Raw genomic sequence first — 21,778 nt, 5'->3', positions numbered from 1 at the left:
TTTCCTCTGGACATAATATTCCTTACATCCCTATTCACTCGTAATCCACTCTTTCTATTTTCCTTTAATTCTGAGTGTCAGGAAGATGAATGGTTGTATTCCTTGCTCACCAATGCTGCTTTTAGACCATCTCTTTGCCTCTGTAACTCAATGGACTTTATTATTTGGAAATATTAGTACCACTCTCCCTATCCTGGTTGCAATCATCTACCGAATTTCTAGTCATGCTGTTAACTACTTAAACAACTTTAATATATGACTCAGTCTTTTTTATTCTGCCAACACATCCCCTAGGATTATTCTTGGGGGAGGTCAACATCCTTGTTAAGATCCTCACCATGTAATTATTCAATATCACAATCCCATTTACCTACTTTTCCACTCCACTCCCATTTTAGCTATATACTGACATCATTACAATGTATTCTTTATTATTTTTTGAAATCACAGAATTTCAGAATTCAAAGAGACCTTGGTGACCTTCTACACAAACTCAAACCCCAAAAGAATTCCCCCTTCCCTACAGTAACAGAAAAGAGTAACCTTCCTATATATTACCTGAGTCCTTTTGGACCTCAATCTAGTCATCCTTTCTCCTGAATTTTGAATCTCTCATATGCTACCTACAAACATATTCAGATCTCCTACTAAGTCACTGAATGTCTCCCCTCACAAATTGTCTTCCTCAGTCCTACATAATTCAACTACAGATCTATTTCCCCACATTCACTTACAAACTGCTTGAAGAAATGTAATTTATATCCAAAGTCTCCAAACCTTCACTTCATACTCCTGCCTTAGCACAATGGGTTTGAGTCTCAATGACTTTATTGAAACTGCTCCCTAAAGTCACCAGTTACAATAAAATGTAGCTTCCTTAATGTCAGTGATTGTCATCTTTTTTTTTTTTTTGTTATCTTCAATGATGGTCTTGTTGTATATTCTCTTCCCTCAAATTCAGAAACATTACACTCCTATGTAAGTACATTACTTCTCTAAATTCTGTCTCTTTCACTAGCTCCTCATCTTCTTCCCAACTAATAAATTTGAATTCCCTAATCATTTTTCCTTAACCTTCTATTCTTTTCTCTAGGCATTTTCTCTTTAAACAGTCTTATTCTCTGGTATCATTAATAACCACCTCTGAAAAGACAACATTCAAATCTGTATTTTCAATTCTAGTAACTCCTCTGAGTTCCAGAATCATATTACCAACTGCCTTCAATCAGTTGATAAGAATTTATTGAGAGTATACTATTTTCCAGAGATTGTGCTAGGGATACAAATATGAAAAAAAGACCATCTCTGCCCTCAAAGATCTTACAACTTAATGGAAGAAAACACCAAATAAAAGGAAAGTGATAATTGGTGGTGGGGAAAAAAAATTGTGGTGGAGGCAGAGAAAGGAAATGAGAAGAGGAAGGTATCCTACAAGAGGATAAAAAGAAATCAGTCCAAGAAGTTCCAAATTGCTGCAGCCAAGTAAGAATTGAAGAAATATTTTAACTGAGCCTTGTCCTTAAATGAAGATGTAGAGTTTGTGGGCCCAACTTTTTATCAAAACGTTAAAAAGTAGTGATGATGTGGAATACCAAGATTGGTGAGCTCACTATAATAAGCTTCCTGGGGCCTGATGAAAAAATATCTCAGAGAAGTCTCAAAGAGGTGCAACCAGGTGAGAAATGAAATGTCCTCCTGTGCTATTTACTTCAATGGAAATTTGGGGTTCATGGGCCAACACTTTCAGATGTATCTAGCTTGAAATTTTATTAGAATCTCAAACTCCGTGTTTAAAACCAACTTCACTATCTTGTTCCCTATTACTACTTCTCCTTATTTTATAACTTTTGTCTGAAAATTTGGCTTTTTCATTTGCTAACTCTATGAGCATGGTCAAGGAAATTAACCTCTCTGAGTCTCACTTCTTCATTTGTAAAATATGGGCATTGGATTAGATGGACTCAAATGTGATCCTTCAGTTTCAAATATATCTATCCTGTCCCATATGTCCCATGATAGAATAATCATAGCATATTATAGAGAAAAAAAAGAGTTAAAGATACTTCAAAGTTTTAAACCTGGTAAACAAGTAGAAATGCCTTATTTATGTAATATAAACGCAAGGTACATCATACAAAATATCAGGCTGGATGAATCAAATCTAGAATTAAGGTTGCCAGGAGAAATATCAACAATCTCAGATATGCAGACAATGCCACTCTAATGGCAGAAAGTGAACAGGAATTAAGAAACCTCTTGATGAGAGTGAAAAAGGAGAATATAAAACTTAGCTTGGAGCTCAACATCAAAAAAGAGAGGTCTTGGCAACTGGTCCCATCACTTTCTGCAAATAGAGGAGAAGAAGTGGAAACAGTGCCTAATTTTATATTCTCAGGTTCAAAAATCACTTCAGGTAGTGCCTGAAGTCACAAAATTTAAAGATGCCTACTCCCTGGAAGGAAAGTTGTGGCAAATCTAGACAGTATATAAAAAAGCTGAGAAACTGCCTTGCCAACAAAAATCTGTGTAGTCAAACCTATAGTTTTCCCAGAAGTGATGTTCTGCTGTGAAAGTTGAACTATAAGGAAAGCTGAGCACCACAGGATGAACACTTTTAAATTCTGTTGCTAAGGAAACCTTTTAAGAGTAACTTGGACAGGAAGGAGATCAAGTCAGTCAATATCTAAGGAAACTGATTTGAACTATTCATTAGAATGACCAATACTGAAGCTGAAGTTAAAATACTTTGGCCTCATCATGATGACAGGACTCATCAGAGAAGACCCTGATGTTGAGAAAGATTGAAGTCAAAAGGAGAAGGTGACAGTAGATTGTGAGATGGACATCAAGTGTCATGAAAGCAAAGAACATGAACTTGGACCCACTTTAGGATATAGTGGAGGATAAAAGGACCTGTCATGTTAAGGTCCATAACATCAAAAAGATTCAGACATGATTGAATGACTGAACAAACAAGGATAAGGGTGGTTCTACTGATAAATTCATGAAAGTTGGAGGAAAGCAATAAAAATTTAAATATAACTTTAGACTACATTTTGTTAATTTCACTTTTGGAGAAAACAATTTCCTACCTATATTTATTTATTTATGTTTAAATGATCCTCATATGCTAACCATGAGCCAGCTGGAAATAGTTAGAGGTTGTCCAGGGGTATGATAAACAGGGGATAAAAAGTGAAGGTGGCTCATAGATAATACACAAAGCAGAAAATGTGCAAACATTAATGTAGAAGTGTATCATAGAAAGACAAATGGATCTAAATACTTCATGTTACGGTATACCGACTCTGAAAACCTAGAGACTCAGAGAACAAAATCTTAAGGTGACATATTGTAAAAAGTTTCTAGTTTTATAAAGTACTTAAACATAAAATCATCTGTCCAGCAAGTTCAACACATTAAGGGAGGTGAGCAAGCTCCTCGGATCAACAGCAAAGGCATTCAGACATGGAATCTAAGAAGGCTTATAGGGGTTTTATGTAGTGAGTAATTAATTTGGGAAAATGCCAAGGGTTAAGACCAGATGAGCTATGCCTTTGCTTCTGAACCTGCTTCTGATGATAAATGACTCTGCAATTTTTGTTTGTTTATTTTGCAAGAAGCTTCTTTTGTTCAGCCAATTGTATAATACTCTAAATATCATTGTGTTGTATGAGTTAAAATGCAGAGAACAATAGTTTAGACATCATTTCCTCTTGTATTTTGGATTATTATAGGGAAAAATATATTTCCTGCATCATATAAGGAACTATCAACCACAAAGTGGCAAGGATTGGTTATCATAGACCATGAAAATAGGGGTGCTAAACAAATAGTGTGAGAAGTATTATCATGCACTTTTAAAGTAGAGTTTAGCATATATACACACATAGAGAGAGAGGATGTGTATAAAATCAAGACATTAACTCCATCTCCACAATTGTTTAATGGTTTCACTTTTGAGATGATTCAAAAAATGTGGTTGAGCTCAGGGTAGAATCTAAAGCTCATTAGAAAAATATAAATATGAATACAAATATATGAATTCCATCGATCTATAGGGAGGCTACTGGATATATTTTAAACATGTGTAGTTTGTTATTACCATTATAAGTATCAGTGTTGTTACTTTCACTCTTATTATAGCTACCACTATTGTTTTCGAGAATGGATCAGTTTCCAGTGTCACATTTTAGAAAGAATTTTGTTTAGAAGCTAAAATTAAATAATTCAGAAATAATTAATTCAGAAGACAACCCATTAAATTATAACCCTCCCCACAGGTTAAGTTGGTGCCAAATGTATTGTTTAATTTATCATTCTTAGTATTTTTAGAAGGCCTCAAGGCAGGGAATGAAGTAATAATAAATAGGGAATAGTGGGTAATTAGAGTAGGAAATGTGGAACAAAATTACTTAGGGCTTTAGGTGAAGTTCATTATTACTATTTAATAGTGCCCACGAGCATTCGATCAAATTATGGATCATGTTTAAAAGTGGGCTGAGAGAAATCCTTGCAGAAAAGACTTTTCTTTCAGAATTTTTCAGGATGTTTTCATGGAATTTCAATCAAGCATTTTTCTATCTCCTCATCTCTCCTTTCTCCACCCATCCTCCCACCCCCAAAATGCAACCTTCATGCTGTGCCACATTTTTTATGAAGAGTAGGGTTATGATGGGGTGAGGCAAAAAAAGAGGGAAGTTGAAACATAGACCCAACGGATATAGAAAAGTAAAAAAAAAAAAAATGGAGGTAGAAAACAAAACAAAATACTCCAAGAATATTTTGCATTAACCAGTGTACTGTCTGTGCTGAGACCATTACATGATTCAGCAATAAGGCATTTTAGGGGTGACTGGTTAGGTGACATATTATAAGTGCAGCCCTTAGGACATTTAATGCAAGGTGAACTCTAGTTCTTCTAACTCTTCAGATTTACTATTTTCTTTTGGTTCACCCTGGGCACCATATTTCCATTATGAAACTTTTAAAGGAATAAATGCATAATTTATTTGTTTTTCAGATTTTATTTCATTTTGTCACCCGAGTCATGTTTGCACAGCATATGAATGCTAACAAGTCCATCAGATTATAGAGATATTGCTTAAGAATTTTGTAAGTAAAGACAGTTTATTTAGGTAATGAGTTAGAGATGTGTGGTTCTTGAATATGCTGACTAGAACTAGGGAGTAATTCTTTGTGCAGGGTGGATGGAAAAGTGCTTTGAGGTCATATATTAAGCTGTATGCTACAGGGTAAGTTGCACAGCTGGAAACTCCATTGGGGTTGTGATAAATCTTAACAATAATATGTGTTTACTTAATGGGTACCAGAAAATATGCATTATTCATGTTTAACTTGACTTCTAATGTTTGCATGGTTCCTTATAGCAAGGACTAATTCCAGATATTTAGATTATTTTCTTTTATAAAGGAGAGCAGTTAAAGGATATGAGTGAAGAGACAAAAGTCATGATGGGCATGAAATCACCACTGGAGTCTAAAAGACCTCTGATCATGTCCTGTTTCTGTGATGCAGCTCACTTATATGCAAATTATTTACTTTTTTTACTTCCCTAAGAAACTCTCTTTGTTTAAAAGACTTTCCCATCTGCAACAGGTAGAGGGCATTCTTCACTGGTATTTGCCTTTACTGATGATGGTCATAGATTAAAGACATTACCACATATACCCCCAAAAATGATTCTAGTAAGACATGATTACTGGTTACATCATACTGTATACCAACAGGACACACACACACACACACACACACACACACATACACACATACACGCATACACGTTTGTTTTAAATTATGGGATTAAGTGTGAAAAATATTCTTAAATTTATGGCACACAATATCCATTTACAATAATGAAATTCATTGGGAAAGGAACTCTAAGGGATTTTGGTAGTTTAATTACTTTATGAGGCAAAGAATATAGTCATGTACCATTTTACCAGTATAGTTCACTGGACACATATTCAAGATAACATGTAAGTAAACAACAAGGAAAGATAGTTCCCCTGCTACAACCCAGGAATATTATCAATTGCTATAGTGATTTCTATTTTAGTTGATGAATGCTCATAATTATTATTTGCTTAACATGAATAAGATCTGACTTTCTGATTTGGGAGAAACAATTTTCTAAAATAAACTAATATGTCTGTGAGTTGCATTGTGTGACCAAACCCTTTATATTAGGAGAAATAGATTGCATTTAAAAAAAAAATTCCTTTAGTGTTCTCATCATTGTACAGAGGAGCAGTAATATTGTATGATGATCTACTATGAATAACTTAGCTATTCTCAGCAACACAGTGATCCAAGATAATTCTGTAGGATTTATGATGAAAGGTGATACCTTCTCCAGGGGAAGAACTGGTGGGGTCTGAATGCAGATCAAAGATACTTTTTCTTCACTTTCTTCATTTTTCTGTTTCTTTTTATTTTTTTCACAGAATGACTTACATGGAAATGTGTTTTGCATGACTACTCATGTATAATTAAAATATATATAATTCAATTATATATGTACGCATAATTCAAATACTATTCAAATCTCTATCTCTGTCTTTCTCTTCTGACTCTCCCTTTCTCCCTCAGCATTCTGTGTTTTACCTTCAAGTTCGAGGAAAACCAAGTTAAAAAATGATTCTACGTATTACATTTCAAATTCTTAAAGAAAGTTAATACTTTCCTAATTATTTTCCTTTACTATTCTGAACATTTCCTAGTCCTTATACCCCTCATATATTGTATATTCCAATCTCATCATGCTTCCACTTCCACACATTGAACTTTTTAATGTCCTTCTTAAATGAGGTCCCCAGGATTGAATAAGTACACTGGATGTGGAATGACTGGAGTTAGTTAGAGTGGTCTGGGAGGGAAACCCCAGTGACTCAAGTTGTTTACTGCTAAGGTATGGTATAGCCAGGGATTTTTAAATGACCATCAGGAAAGACCCACCCATGATTTGCTACTGGTTCAAAATGTTGCTGTTGCCTTACGTTAGCTGAGGTTACTTGTGAGGCTGCCTAGAGTGCAGTTGCGATGGCACTGTGAAACCATATAAAAAAGAACATCACTGCTAAAATTGTGAGCAACCTATGCCTCCTTTCCTTACTATGTCCACCCAGAGGATGATGAGGTTCATTTGTTAATTAGTCACAGAATCAGTTTTAATGAAATTACCTAGTGCAAGCTATAAATGACAAAGCATTCCCTTCTACTCCAAATCACACAAGATTTGAATCACACAATGCCTGGTCTTGCATTAAGACCCAATGTGAGAGGGAATCCAGCACTTTCCACAACAGCTTTAAATGTTAGGAAATTTTTATTTATGTCAATCCAAAACTTATCCTTTTCAGACTTCCACCTGTTAGCCTTTGTTCTGCTCTATAAGACCAGTAAAATAAGTCAAATCCCTCTTACACATGACCACACTTGAAGACAGCTATCATGCCCTTTCTTAAAGTCATTTCTGTCCTTTTCTAGATTAAACTATCCTATTTCCTTCCAAAGATCACATAGCATGAAGCAACAGCTATGAACAATCCCTCTTACTCTTCACTAGACATACTATGAATTATTGATATCTTTTCGCCTAGAATGTGGAATCTCAACCTAAGATTCTATCTGTCATCCAATCAGTATGCAATTCATTTGGACTATCACCAAATTATTTCTGGAAGCTCTGCTTCTCAGTGCATTCAGAGATCACTAACAGGTTTGGCTCTCATTGCACATGGTAGACATATTTTGTGATAGCAGTCGCCTACTCCTTCCATATAATTGTAGATATAGATGCATGTATGTTATATATGTATATATTCTGAGAACCTGGCATGTAGACACATCTTCTCTATGTTTTACAAATGAAATTAATTTATTGGACAAAGCTAGGATTTACTTATCCGTATTAAGCTTCATTCTTAGAAAGATATCTTATTAAATCCAACTTAACATTATAAATGTTCAAGATCTTATTGAATCCTGATTCTCTTATTTAGAGTATTTCTCTCCCAGCTTTGTATAGATTTGACAAGCCAGGCAACTATGGCCTTATGCAAGTCAATGATAAATATATTAAATAGCCTAAGGTCAAACCCAGATCCCTGGGGTGATTTATTGGAATCTCTTTCCAAGTTTACATAAAACCATTGATACTTACAATATTTGTTCCACTTCATCATTTATTAAGTTCTGAATATAATTAATTATACGATCATCAAATCTGTGATCTCCATTTTTTCCTAATAAGAATGAAAGATTTTTGCCAAGTGCACTGGTAAAAATCCAGGTAAATTACAGTGGCAACATTTCTCTGATTTGTATTTTAACCATGGCATTAAAAATGGCAAGAGAAGCCATCTACAGGAAGACTTTCCTTTTATTGATGATTAAACTGTGGCCTGGGGAGGTTAAGTGACTTTCTGCTGGTCACTAAAGCCGTACATGTGAGGCAGGAACTTAATCCAAGTCCTATATATCCAGTGCCAGTGTTCTATCCCCTATATACATGGAAATAAGATTATCTGGAATGACATATTCTTGATGAAATCAGGATCTCCATTATCAGTACTTCCTTTTCTAGCTATTCATTGACATTTTTTTGACCTATTGTATAATTTATGCCAGAAATCAAAAGTCAAACACTCTGATCTCTCATTTTTCAAGAACATCTCCTTCCCTTTATCAAAAGAAAGGAAATTTTCCCTTACGCTGTTTACTGGTGCCTCTTTTGTGCTCTGCAGTCTTTTAAAAGTCACTGAAAATGTCTCAACAATCATCTTCCAGTTCTCTCAGGACCTTAGAATGTGGTTCATCTGGGCATGGTGACTTGAACTAATCAAGAACAGCCAAGTGCTTTCTTACTACTACCTTATTTGTCAATAGTATCAAATCTGAACTACCCCTTTTTTCTATCCTTTCTAATCCAAAGGACAATAGACTAGTAAGAAAAAAAGAGACAAATTAAGCACTGGGCACCTCAACTTTCTGTCCCTCATAAGTTTCCAAGCAGCAGTTCAGTCTTTTTTTTTCAGTTTCCTCTTTTTTTCAAAGTTGTTAAATTACTAAAATAACTAAAATATCCAAATTATTTTTTTATTATCTTTGACTCAACTAATTCTGGGCTTCAGCTTTCTTGATGCTATTTTTAAACTGTTATTTCACACTTCTGTAATCACCTTTTGACCTGCCTATTCTTCAGTCTTTGATACAGAAACCTAAGTTGGTCAGTGAATTCCAAGTTAAACAATTCCCTCCTGTCTTTTTTTTCCTTCATTAAGATGTTTCTTATTGTAATTTTAGAATTTCATTTCTTATTGTTTTCTCACCACCCTGGAATAAGCTTCCCTCTATATAATTTTCACTCATTGGATGCTACTTATCCTATCTCTAAACTTTTTCATGTCTGTGCTATAAAAATTGAATATTCACATTAGATTATGCCTAACTAACTTCATTGGTTTATAGATGTGGAGTTAAAAGAAGTCATCAGAAGTTATCTAGTTTAATACCCTTTTTTAAAGTTAGATATTGATGTCCTGAAAGGTTAAATAATTTTCTGAAGGTCATGTAGAAGTAAGCAACAGTGTCAGGTTCCAAATCAAGGTGCCTTAATTCTTTCTTCTATAAAAAATTCTAAGACAAAAGGATAGCTTCTTCCCAAGCTCCCCACCATTTTTACTCCCTCCAATCATTTTCTTCTTTTTTGTGAGAATCAGTTCCAAAGTATCATTTCCCCTCCTTTTCTTTACTTTCTCAAAGATAAAATAACAACAAGGTTATCTTTATCATTTCTGTTTCTCTTGAGGTAAGGCTTTTCTCATGCGGTTCCATGAGGCAATGCATGTCTTATCAAGAGTACATGAATATTAAAAAATCGCTTTGAGTTAGCATGGCCACCAGATTATGACTAGATTCCCATACACTTGCCTCGAAGAGAGGTTTCAGGAATCCCATCTTCACTTAAGAACAAACTAGAAGAGAAAAAGAATCTACTGCCGATTATGCAGGATATAATATTTTCAAGTGAATTCATACTATAGATCTTTATGATACATTTCTATTGTGTCCCAAAGTAATTTTATTAATTGCCTGTGCATGCTTTGTATTCCCTATTAAATTAAAAAGAGAGGGCCCTTGTCTTTTTGTTTTAATATGTACCTCAAGTGCTAACATCAGAGAATATTAAATGAATTCTAGTTCACGTATCAAATTAAGGCACATCCTAACAGCAGCAACAAAATAAAAATGCCAAGAGCTATAGAAAGCAGGTGATATACTAAAGCCTTGTTAATGTAAACTTTGCTAATTAGAGTTTGTGACAATTTGAACAGGGGATGGGTTCAAGTGTGCCTTTGACATCACTCATTTGCTAAGCAAATGAATGTCTGTAAGGCAATATTCAAAAAACTACTTAACAGATCAAACTATATCCAAGCAATTTGCAAATCCTCACTTGCATCCAGGATTTAACATATTGATCAAAAGCAATCATTATATGTTCATTAAAGCAAATCCCCTAAGAATGACTGGGAGAGTCGCTTCTCTCAGTCTAATTGTAGGTAGCCAAATTCAAGTACGATATCTTCTTGAACATAATATTAAATTTACGTTAAAATAGTCTCAATTTAAATTCTTCACTAATGTGGTCTGGTCTTGTCCCTAATTACTCTGAATTAACAAGGCTTATCCTATGTTCCCTGAATATTTCAAAGCTAAAAAGGATAGAATCACATTATCTCAAAGTTGGAAGGAATCTCAGAGGTCATATCATCTAAGCCATATTCTATAACAATTTGCTTGACAACATAACCAATATGTGAGCAACCAGTCTTTGTCTGAAGTCATCCAGTGAGGGAGATCTTGATACCTCCTAAGGCAGTCAATTATACTTTGGATTTTTAGAAAGTTTTTAATTACACTTTTTACAAACTACCCTCATTTCTTCCCTCTGGTGGGATACATAAACATGATTCATTTAATATGTGAAAATATAGTTTTTCCCAGTTCTTCTTTAGTGGTAAAATCCCATTGCAACAGCACCTAAATTGAAGTACATATGATTACCAGTAAAGGAGGTAGTATTTACTAGAAAATACAATGGAACCAAGAGAAATATAGTTATATATTGTCCTTGAAAGAGTAAAAGGAATATGTAGTCCAAGGGAAAAATTATGACTCTAGCTTAGGTCATCACCCTCCAAAATCAATGGAGCAAATAATAGAATCTATATATTTTGTTTTGAATTTTTATTTCCTTTTTATCTTCTATTTTTTTATTCTCCTTTTCTTTACTTTCTCTTTTCTCTTTCTGTTGTCCTGTTCTGTTTTTTGTTGCTTTTTTTCTCTTTCCTTCATTTCCTTTTCCCTTCCCTTCCCCATCCTGACAAATGGTGTTGCTAGGTAAGTATGTGGTCTTGACCAATCTCCATAATCTATGTCATAGAAAACATCTATGGGTATTATGAACAGGATACCCTGTGCCCCTTAGAGATAATAGAGGGAATTTAGGAGAAAGTTAGTGAGCAAATAGATATATGGCAAATGTCTACTCCAATTAGGAGCATATCAACAAGTTCCTTGGGGGAAAAAATGGCATCATGTTTGGAATCAGTATGTACCCCATTAGTGTTCATGTTAGACATTCATTTCTAGAAACTCTTATCCTGATTTTTGGGAAAACATTTATGAAGACAGAATACACTGGGAATTATAACATGAGGGAGAGACTTCAAAGTAGAGAACCCCTTTTATGGTATTGAGTTTGAGATGTAAAGCAGAAAAAAATTTGCCCTCTGCTAAGATAAGAAATTTCTAGGGTGTTTATAAATTATCAAACTCTCAAATAATGGAGGGTAAATAGTATGATATCTTCAAGAGACTGACCATTAGAACACAGGAGAACTGAAGAACACTAGCTAAAAATGCAAATTTGATTTTTTCTTTAATAGGAACCAAAAAACACATGAACTACCGTTACAAATACATCAATCTGTCAAAGAATGTTTCCTGCATAGTAAAGTTATAATTGCTATCAACTTTCTAAGAAGATACCCTGCAATACAAATGCTGATGATAATCCCCTAATCCAATGAAATCATGTCTTATCAACTTCAGTCCTCAACCCTAAAATTACTAGAAATCCTAAAAACTACCAAATAATCAACATCAGAAAAAGCATCAAAATTAAGTACTCGTAAATATAACTGGCAGATGGACTGGAGTCAGTCACATGGTCTTTGATAAAAGCAAAGAAAATATGAAGGAAAAGCCTCTGCTCTTCTGTTTTCCTGGTCAGAAAAGTGAACACTGACCAAAAAAAAGACTCTTAGAAGAACTGTGTCTTAAAACTTTGTCTACCAACTTCTCTTTATTCAGGTTACACGCTAATTTTATTACTAGTACCATAGCTAGCTCAGTTTTGCCTTTTTGATAGTTAATAATATCTTATCTTCTTTAACAGAAGTCTCACAAAATTTTTGAGACAGCCAGGCACAATGTGGAAAGAACACTGGATTCATCATCAGAAAGACTGAGTTCAAATCCTGGCACTGCCACAAATCATTTAGTCATTTAAGCCTCAATTTTTTATTTCTAAAATTAAGGTGCTGAAATCAACAGACTGTAAAATTTCTCCCAGCTTTCAATCTACTACAGCATCCTAAAATGCCAGTGAAAATATCTCCCAAACCTCTAAGGGACAATTCATTTTTGGAACATGACCTTCTTTCACATGTATAGCTGCTTTCTCTTTGCAGTAAGTGTGATTGACCAGTTTCTGCTTTCTTAACTAAAAATGACAAACAAACAGAAAAATTAATATGACCACCTCCCAATCCAAAATATCTACAAGTGTTCTACTACTAGGTGTTAAATTGATATATTGGCATGAATGATTGAGCCAGTATGTTCCCGACAAGTGAATTCTTTGAAGGCAAGAATTGTTTTTGGTTTTCTTTTTATCGCCTGTGTTTAGCACAGTGCCTGGCATGTAGCAAACCTTTAACAAAAATGTGTTAAATTTACTTCCGTTCAGTAGTACTAGGCTTAACGGACAAAACCATTTTTTTTCCTTTCTTTTCTGACAGCTCACAAAACAGCTGGAGTACCTAACACAGAATGAGGATAGAGACTAGTACACATGGCACCTGCTGGGAACTGTGAGGAACTGCAGGAAAAGCCACATGCTGAAGAACAGGGAAAAGGCAGAACCTAATGGAAAGACAACCTATTTCAAGACTATAGGACTGAAACCATTTAATTCAAAGGATCCTTGGGTTATGGAATCATATAACTTTACAGAGAGAAGATGGTAATTAATAGATTAATATTTACAATTTTCCATAAACTCCTTTAGAAGTTGTTTTCTTCAATCTATAAACATAACGTTTCTTCTTTGAACTTTGTGAACTGTGTATCTACCAGAAGATCTTGTGTCTGAATAATGAAAATTTTCATATATTGAATGTCAAGGTTTTCTATTTGGGGTTTTTGAATCAAAGTGATGAGATATTGTTTACATATACATAAGCCTTTGGTGTTACATGGGGGCTTGTAACACAGATATAAATATACTACAAAATCATGTCGCCTTGCACAATAAACAATTTTACATTGCCTCTTCTAAAAAGTTCCATCACTGGAATAAGATAGATGAAGTATGCAGAAGTTTCTAAGGAAAATTCCTGGGAGTAATTGCATTAAATAAATTATAGCCAGTTTTCTTTATTTCCTTTGGATTTCATAAATTCATATTCACACTTAGAATATTTATAATGACAAATAAAACCCTTTATATGTTTCTATTCTATGTTTTAGTGTTCAGAAACTCAGAGTCCAACAGTTTTTATTTAATGTGGAATTACTACTTACTGAGTGTAATGCATCACTAGTCAACACAATTTTCTAAGACAATTCTTCAAAAGATGAATAGTGGTTTGTCACTGGGGTTTTGAAACACATGAAGCATATGATACACTCAACTCTTCATTAAATACAGTGAGAGGAAGGAGCTTTGCTTAGGTGTTAGGGATTTTTATGGATTTGAGAGATGATATTAAAACTCAAAATCGAGTGAGTGGGGTATGAAACTCTTAATAAGATCAAAGACTTAGGGCTGGAGTAGTCCATAGAGACTGTCTAGTCTTCCTCCTTCATTTTCCTAATAAGAAAACTGAGGCCCAGGGAGGTTAGAGATTCACCAAGCTCATGCTACTAATAAATACCAAAGGGCAATTTGAACCAAAATCCTAAGACTCTAGAGTCAGAGCTCTAAGTTATGTAGCTGTCCAGATAGAATTTGCAATGTAACTTTACTGTTTCTTTCATTTTGTAAATGTCAGATTTGTTCATATTTAAATAAATTTGCACAACTGTATATCAGCATTAAATAGATTTTTGTTAGTTTATACCATTTTGGGGTTACCTATTCTATTTATCCTTGATAACGAAATAAAAATATTGAAACTAAAAATTTTTTAAAAGAAGAAATTTTCATCAGAAGGAGAAATAGTGAGAGTGTGAAGAGAGAAAAGGAGAGTAGTAATCATTTAAACACAGTTGACACTAAAAGTTCCATTAACAAAACCTGCAAAACTGAAATACAGAGTTGAAGAATTACAGAATATCAGTTGAAAAGGAATTCTGAATGTATTTAGTCCAACCAATAAGTGAAAAAAATCTCCCTCTACAATATACTCAACAATGATTCACATCCAGCTGTTTAAAGACTCAGTGAAGGAAGACCTCACTACTAAAAGTCCTGCTACAAACACATATATTCAAGAAAAACAATTCAGCATTGGCTCTGTGTGTGTGTGTGTGTGTGTGTGTGTGTGTGTGTGTGTGTGTGTGTACCCAGTGCCTATATTATAAATATAGATATCTTTCTTACAGGAGGGATAAGGAATGATGAAGGGGATAGTTTCAGAAAAAAATTGGGAAGACTTGTATCAACTTTTGGATAATGAAATGTGCAGAACCAGGAGAACAATTTATATAATAACAGCTATATTATAAAGTTGACTTTGAAAAGCTTAAGTATTCTGGTCAATAGAGTGACCACAAGATTCCAAAGGACTTATGATGAAACATATGCCCCCCTCCTCTCTCTCTCTCTCTCTCTCTCTCTCTCTCTCTCTCTCTCTTTCTCTCTCTCTCTCTCTCTCTCTCTCTCTCTCTCTCTCTCTCTCTCTCTCTTCTCTCTCTCTCTCTCTTCTCTCTCTCTCTCTCTCTCTCTATATATATATATATATATATGTATATATATATATATACATATATATGTTTGTATATATAAAATGTGTGTAAAATATATGCATTATGTATACTATGTTCTAAAACTATTCCTTTCAACATCCCTTACAAAACCAAAGCATTATATCATATTTGCATATGGTAACTTATTCAATCATTGTTTAAACTATTGACTCTTTAGTTTCCAAATCTTTATCACCAAAAAAAGGAAATATTATAAATATATTTGCTTAAATGTGATGTTTTCCTCTTTCTTTACCCCTATGAAATATGTATTTATTTAGTGGTGATATTGCTAGCTTCAAGGACATATACAGCTTAATATCTTTGAAGATTTAGATCCAATTTGCTTTCCAGAGTCTTTGGTTTAGTCCACGGGTCCAGCAACTGTACGCAAATGTCTGTTTTCCCATATGCCCTATAGTATTTCTCATTTTCCTTCTCTGTCAACTTTGTAATCCGATCGATAGGAGGAAGTCCCTTACAGTTGTTTAAACTTTCATTTGTCTAATTTTAGTCATTTAGAATACTTTTCTTCTGAGTATTTGTAGCTTAGCTTTCTTCCTCTGAAAATTGTTTGCTGATATACTTTGATCATTTAACAAATGATAAATGATTCTTTTATTTTGTATTTTAGTTTCATTGGTTTTGTTTGTGAAATCACTGACAATCATTAATTTCTTATTTTCCTCCATCCTCCTCTTTGTACTTTTCCTTTTTTAAAAAAAAATCTGTCCCCTCTCTATAAAGAAGGAGAAAGTGCTGAGAAAGATTGACCATATTCAGTAAGAGTTCTCTAGGTTTGGTTCAACCTGATTCTGCTTCCTTGCACCTCCTCTCACTCCCTCTTCACACACGTGATCCCAGGTTATCCTCTCATTTCTTTTAAACCTCTCTTCACAATATATCCTCCTAATTTAAAGTTTGTTTTGCTTGGGAAAAATCTTTCCTTCTTAATCCTCTCTTTTCCTTTTCCCCTTTCCTTATTTTCCTATGCTCTAAAGATATTTCTCCCCCAAGGTGTGTTTTATTCACTCCTTTGACCAACTCAGATAAGAGCGTTCCAGTGTCACCCACTTCTCCCACTTCTTTCTTCTTCTGTAGAGTCTTCTATTTGCTCATTATGTAAGATAACTCTTCCCATTCATCCCCCCCAACCCTTCCTTCACCAGTGTATTTTGTTTCCCCTCTCTTTCTATTCTCCTTTTAAGATAATGAAATATAGTAAATCCACTCCCAGGACTCTGTCTTGTTAGACTCCATCTCTGCTTCTATGACTCAATGGTAAGGGTTCTGAGTGGACAAAAGTATTATCTCCCCATACTAGAATACAAAGTGTATCCTTGTTTATCTTCTCATACTGCCTCAGTAATGTTTCTCTTGTCTCCTGTACATGTATTTCTAATCTCCTACATAGCTCTAGTCTTTTCAAAAGGAATGCTCTATTTCATTTAAGGTCCATCCCCCACCCTTCACCTTTGACTCCCACTCCCAGGAGTTTTACACTTGATTTTCCTGGATAGTCTATTCTTTTTTATAAGCCTATAGGTTTTGTCTTCTGAAATATCCTATCCCAAGCTCTCAGTTACTTGTTTAGCAGTGGTTGCTAAATTCAGATTTTTGCCCCCAAGGGCTTGCATTCTTTCTTCCTAGTTGTTTATAGTATTCTTTCTGGAGTTTGAAGGTTGCTTTCTTGAGGTAACCAGTGAATTCTATTTTCACTTGGGCTTCTTGTTCTAAAAGATCCAAGCAAGTAAGTTTCTTTTATATTTTTTTGAAATTTGATTTATAAATTCTCTTTGGGGGGGGGGCGGGGGAAGTAGGAGTCATGGTTTTCAGGCAGTCAAATGATTCTTAAATTACTTTCCATCTGTTTTCCTGGTCAGTTGTTTATGCTATGAGATATCTTATATTTTCTTCTATTTCAGTCTTTTTTACTTTATTTTACTATTTCTTCTTGTCTAATAGACTCCTTATCTTCTGTTTACTCCCTTCTAATTTTGATCTAGTTTTTTGCTTAGGTAAGGTTTTATATTTCTTGTGATAAGCTATTAATTCTATTTCTAATTCCTTCTTCTCTAGTAATAATTTCTTTTCAGTTTTTGCCCTCTACCCTTCTCATTTTATTTATTTAATTATCTTGCACTTTTTTTATTTAACTAGTTATTTATTTATTTACCTATCTATCCATTTACTTATGTATTTTTACTGTGAACTTTACTTCCTCCAGGAACTCTAGTTGATCTTGTATTCTAACTGTTTTTTTTGTTTTTGTTTTTTTGTTTGTTTGTTTTTTGAGATTTTTCTTGCAGATATTTTGAAGTCATTCTTGGTCTTGTGTATCTATAATCATAATATCTTTTCATTATGCAACTCGTTTTTCTTTTTTCATTTTTCCACTTAGCTTCCTGATGACTTTATATGAGGGCCAGTTCTCCAAACTTTTGTTCAGAATGCTTGTATTGTGTCCTATTATTGCACTCTTAATGTATTGAGGATTTTGTTGTTCTGGGAACAAAATGATAGCTAGGGCTAGAAACCTGCAAGTACTCAGTGATCCCAAAGTCTGACCATTAATCTGACCTCTAAGAGTTCTTAAACTGGGTTTGTGTCTGAAAAAACATACTTATGCACTTGCCCTTGACTGGAGTTGCAATAAATATCTGCTGGACTTATCCACTACCAGCCAGCTGGAATTCTCTACGTATTCAGAGTAACAAAACTATAGGATCTCAGTTGGACTGAGATTCCTATTCTGATTCTTTTGTTCTTTCCCATTGCAGACTTCAGACTTTTCCGGGGGTTGGAACTGCTCTATCCCTGTGGTCAGGATCATATAGCTAGTGCTTATTTCTGAATTTTTTTCCGTTTCATACACAGCCTGTGTCTCACAATTCTCTTCATACTGAAATGTTACCCTTATGTTCTGGATTTGTGGTAGTTGTTGGGGGGCTAGTAGTTGGAGGGGGATCAGAAAAGGCATCAAATATGAGGTGGCATTTGAGCTAAGCTTTGAAAGAAACTAGGAGTTCTCAGAATCAGAGGTAAGGAAGAAGTGTCAGCAGATAAAAAAGCCCTGAGATCCAGAGATCAGTGGTGTAATGTCACATAGGAAATCATGCAAGAAGATCAGTTTGGCTGGACTGAAGAACACATGAAGAACACAGCATCATTGAATATAGCCGGAAGGGACTTCAGAGGCCAAAAAGACCAAACCCTTTATTTTACAGATGTAATAATACAGAGGCCAAAGAAAATTAAGTGACTTATCCATAGATTTACCAAGTAGAAAAAAAAAATATGGTGTGACTATAAAAATAAGCTTGATCCAAGGTGTGAAAGGATTTAAATTTCAAACTGAAATTTTTGTCATTGCAATTATATGTCATAAAAGGACTTACACACATTTAAATTTATAAATTTGCCCTGCCCCTCAATTTATCTTACCATTCTTCTGTTCTATGTTTATGATCTAACTACGTTATTTCTCACCTGCATATTTATAAATAATACACACTAATGAAAATGTCTATTGTTACCTACATTCATTTTCAAACAAATGGCCTTAATAATCCTTATGGTTATGGCTTCTGGATTTCTTTACAAGAATAATCTTAACATTCAGTGTTACTCTATCCTCTCCCTTCACTGCTTTCCTTTTCCTTTTTGAGTGGACCTACCCCTTCTAGAGTCACATTTCAATATACCAATTCTCAGTGAGAGATACCTAAGAGATTGAATTTACCTCCTTGAATTAGAATCTCTAATTCACCATTGTTTGTACATTTATATGGTTTTCATTAATGAATCCTTCCTTGGATTTTTGTCTTCATGATCCTCTTGTGTTTACTCATTCTTTTTTATGTTATAACTACTCTCTATGGCATAATTTGATAGGTATTCAGATTTCTCCCTCTTCCTTCCATGCTACTCAAATACGTTCTGACCACCCTTGTTAGGTTTGCTTTATCTCTGATCAGAAATCTGTCATTTCTGTATTTTAATACGTGTTCCAGAAAACGGCCACCTATTTTTTTCATTATAACAGTCATATTTGAAAGAAAAAAAATGTGGAAACTATTTGAACTAAACTCTAATGTGCAAGACTACCTTGATTTTCTTCTTCTGCACAATCATCAAAATCAAGATTTACCCAAAGGCAAACCCAAACCTCTCCTGGACTTGAACTACACTAACACATTCTCGAAGGCAAGTTTTCCCATAGTTTCTATGCCAAGTATCAGAATGAAAAGAAATCCTTACTTCTCTCTTATCACTCTAGAGTTAACTAACTATTATGAACAGTTTTGCACCCTATTCACCTTTTATGTAGCTCCCTCTCTTCAAAGTCAGATATCCCAAGAGTCTTATAATTTGGTCAAGTTACATAGATTTCGCTAGTCTTAACTGTCTCATTTGTAAAACGTTAATAATGATAGTTAAACTACTTATTGCACTTATTTGTGGTCAAAACTTGGTTCTCCCACCTGGGATCATTATTTCTCCTCTTTGGACCTCAGTTTCTTTTCATGTAAATGGAAGCACTCAGGCTAAATGAGTTCTGGAGTTTCTTCCAGCTCAAAATCTGTGTTTCTACTATATTGTAGCTAAATTACAGTTACGCTTAAGTGTGTCCTGATAGTACTTTCATAGAGGCCATAGATTTTTAATGCATCCCATCATATGACTCCCTCTATATTCCTTCAATAACTCTTCTTTCCATGGCTCACTAATTGTTACCATCCTAGTATTTAGTTCTCTGTTCTTCCTCTATAATAACTGTGTGAAAGAGGTCATATTGTGCATAGCCTTAGTTTATGCCTCTTTCTAGATAATGATCAGACTTGACCTTTTACTAATCTCCTTCGGGCCATGTTTCTGACTATCTATAATACATTTCTATGTGAATGTTTTGCAACAGTTAGAACATTGTGGGTTCAAAAACGACCTCTTCATTTTAAAAACTCTCCACTTTGTTAATTTCGTTGTGATTGCCATCAATATTATTATGGTTTTTTATAACTTAGTGTTTTTCTTTTGCAGCTGTCTCCAGTCTATACTGTATATTTCTTATTTTCATGCAGTTTTTTTTTTTACATGTGACCTCCCCCATGATATTGTGAGCTACTTGAGAACATGGACTTTTATTTTTTTTTTCTTTCTTTATATCCCTAGAACTTCACACAAAGGTTAGTACAGAGTAAATTGACTTGACCTCCTTTGATTTCTAGTTCTGAAATCCTTTAATTGTTTCATCATAATATGCCCAAATGACACTTCTCTTTATGGTCTATGATAGTCATTGCCCTGCACCAGTCTCCAACTCTCTCTCAAATATAAATACAATCATCCTCGTACTGGTAAATCTCATTCTAATTTCCTACCTCCTCTTCCTATACCACTCCTTGCACCATCTCCTTCCTCCCTAATCTTTGCTTTTTCTCATCATCTCTTCAAAAGTTTCTGTATCAAATAACAAGACACATTTTCCTCAGTCTAAAATTTGATAATGCTAATCTCCTTAAATCACTCTCCTATGCCTTCCACATAAATTAGAATAGATATTGGACCTGTGTTTTCTTTAATAGAGAGAACTCCAAAATGAGGAAAATCTGCCTAACCACACATATTGGCACCCAATAGGAAATTTATAATCGAATAAAATTGTCTAGGACTCTCAAAATTTAATTGACTAGCCAAGAGTTACACAGCTAACAGCAGTAAAGGCTAAAGCTAAACCTAAATCTTACTAATTTGGAGGCTGGCTCTCTTTCCACTGTACTAGGCTGCCTCTCCTTTTTTTTCTTAAATTTCACAACAAATCATTAAGGCAATACTAAATTGAATGTACTGTGCTAGGCATAGGAGATTCGAAGATAAATAAAAAATGGTCTCTCACAGTGACCTGCCTTACTCTACTTTCAATCACAATTTATATTCATTATTCACAGTTGTCTTGTACTAAATTTAAGATGAATGAAGGTGAAGAGGTTCAAAGTCACAAAGCAAATCTGCCAGAGGTAGACAAGACTAACAACTGAGTCTCCGGAGTCCTCAGCTTTTACTCAGATTGTGAACTAAGCCTCTCACTATTTCCATCTTCTAACTCTACTGCTCAAAGAGAAAAAGTGATGCCAATTCATCTACTGATTACATTGAACTAGTTGTGTCTGTTGAAATTCATTACTACTTTATATTTCTACATAGTATCTCCTTTTCCTTTGAGTTGTCTTTCTCCTGTCATGTCCATTCTCTTGATTGTGGTCTAGATCTCTCTGATCTATCCTTTGATTTCATATTCACTCCTTTGCTTCTGCTTGCACTTCATATAATGACGTGGATGTCCATAACCTTGAAAAGAATGAGGGCTTAGCTGGTTTCACGTAACATGAATTTAAAAAAGAAGAATGCTGAATTTTGTTGCAATACCTACAAAAATAATATGCTTTACACCAAAAAAATAGCTTAGATTGAGTGGGCTTCACATGAGAAAGTGAAA

The sequence above is a fragment of the Notamacropus eugenii genome, chromosome 6, assembly GCF_028372415.1.
Source record: "Notamacropus eugenii isolate mMacEug1 chromosome 6, mMacEug1.pri_v2, whole genome shotgun sequence".
In the NCBI taxonomy this organism is placed as follows: domain Eukaryota; kingdom Metazoa; phylum Chordata; class Mammalia; order Diprotodontia; family Macropodidae; genus Notamacropus; species Notamacropus eugenii.
This window is presented reverse-complemented; position numbering follows the sequence as displayed.